The sequence below is a fragment of the Gigantopelta aegis genome, chromosome 9 (genome assembly GCF_016097555.1).
Source record: "Gigantopelta aegis isolate Gae_Host chromosome 9, Gae_host_genome, whole genome shotgun sequence".
Classification (NCBI taxonomy): domain Eukaryota; kingdom Metazoa; phylum Mollusca; class Gastropoda; order Neomphalida; family Peltospiridae; genus Gigantopelta; species Gigantopelta aegis.
Window position 1 is genome coordinate 60248071 of NC_054707.1, and position 1745 is coordinate 60249815.

A 1745-nucleotide genomic window follows, 5' to 3' on the forward strand; every position below is an offset into this window, starting at 1 on the left:
TATATATTTACTACAATTACATTAGTATACCAAAATGTATTGGTTATTTGAAATTACAACTTAATTGGTACTGTCGATATTTTAATATATTCATCGTCTGCTTAACTTACCTGGAATAACATCTGTAACATTGAATATAGATTCCACCGATGGTGTTCCCCGGATGTCGGAGGTTTCACTGCCAGTTCCAAAAGAGAAGTCCAGACCTGGGATATTTCCAACATAACTGGAACTCGCCCTGTTCGACTCGCTCATACTCTGACTTGCATCGATTGTGCAACACCTGTGAATATTACAAAAGACGGCAACATTATGAAGGTACATTTGCCTGGCCTCTGCTTCATAAAACTGCAAAAATGATCGGTAAAATTTGCGAAATCTGTAGGACATATCCAATAGGTGCGTATACCTCAAATAATTAAATCCTTTAGTTCATGTACAAGTACATTCTAACTGAGTGAGTAATCAAACGTTGAACGGGGTTACAAACCACTTATAACCGATGACAAATGATGGAACTCCAACAGGAAAAAGGAAGGAATATTTGGTTAAGGACCACACAGATAATGAGAGAGGAAACCCGCTGTCGCGAAACACTGGTTTACTCTTTCCGATTAGCAGCAAAGGACCTTTTATAAACAGCATACCACAGAGGATAATACATACCACGGCCCTCTCTGGGCCCACTGATGGGGATCGATCCTATACCGACCGCGCGTTTTATTAATAGGCAAAATTTAAGTTTGTTTTGTTTAACGACACCACTAGAGCACATTGATTTATTATTCATCGGCTATTGCATGTCAAACATTTGGTAATGTAGACATATAGTCTTAGAGAGGAAACCCGCTACATTTTTCTATTAGTAGCAAAGGATGCACCATCCCAGACAGGATAATACATCACACGGTCTTTGTTAAACTAGTTGTTGAGCTCTGTTTGGAACGAGAAATAACCCAATGGGCCTTCCGGCGGGGATCGATTCTAGACCGGCCGCGCATCAAGCGCTTGATATGGGGTGTGTGGGTTGTGTGTGTGTGTGTGTGTGTGTGTGTGTGTGTGTGTGTTGTGTGTGTGTGTTAAGAGGTATTTTCAAGAAAAACGGACCAAATATATATTATTTTACAGAATGCTTAGTAAAATTTAAATATTCGGTATTCACCTGCCGTAGGCGGTCACTTTTTTTTATCCTCCCATTCAATTTTTAATGTAAATGCATTTGTAATATGCGGTCACCTGACTAATGCGGTCAGCGGCCAATTAAATTGGATCCCAAAATACCTGTGTTAAGCGGCCACAATTGACTATTCTGTAAAAAAAAACGTTCAAAATTGCGCCTAAATTCCTTCATGATAAGTGCGCACCCATTCTCTTTGGCTTAATCCTACGGGACATTCCAAATTCCATAGCACCATACCACCCTCTGCCTGTTACCGTTTACGGTCGGACTGCTGGTGCTCCCTTGCACCTGCCAGTGCAGGCGGTACCCTCTCCTACCAACCCCACACCTTTCCTGTCCTGGACGGAGGAGCCGGCCGAGGCCGGCACCTCTGCCTAGGACAGGCGTGCATTACAACAGCTTGCTCTGAATGTGCACGTTAAACAATTCCATCCATCTATCTAATATTAGTTGTAATGCGCAGTGATTCGTGTCCAGGGGCATATCTTTTTTAAAATAAAGATGCACCGAAACACTTTATCACTGGGCTACGTCCCGCTCCCTTTTTAAAAATAAAGATTCACAG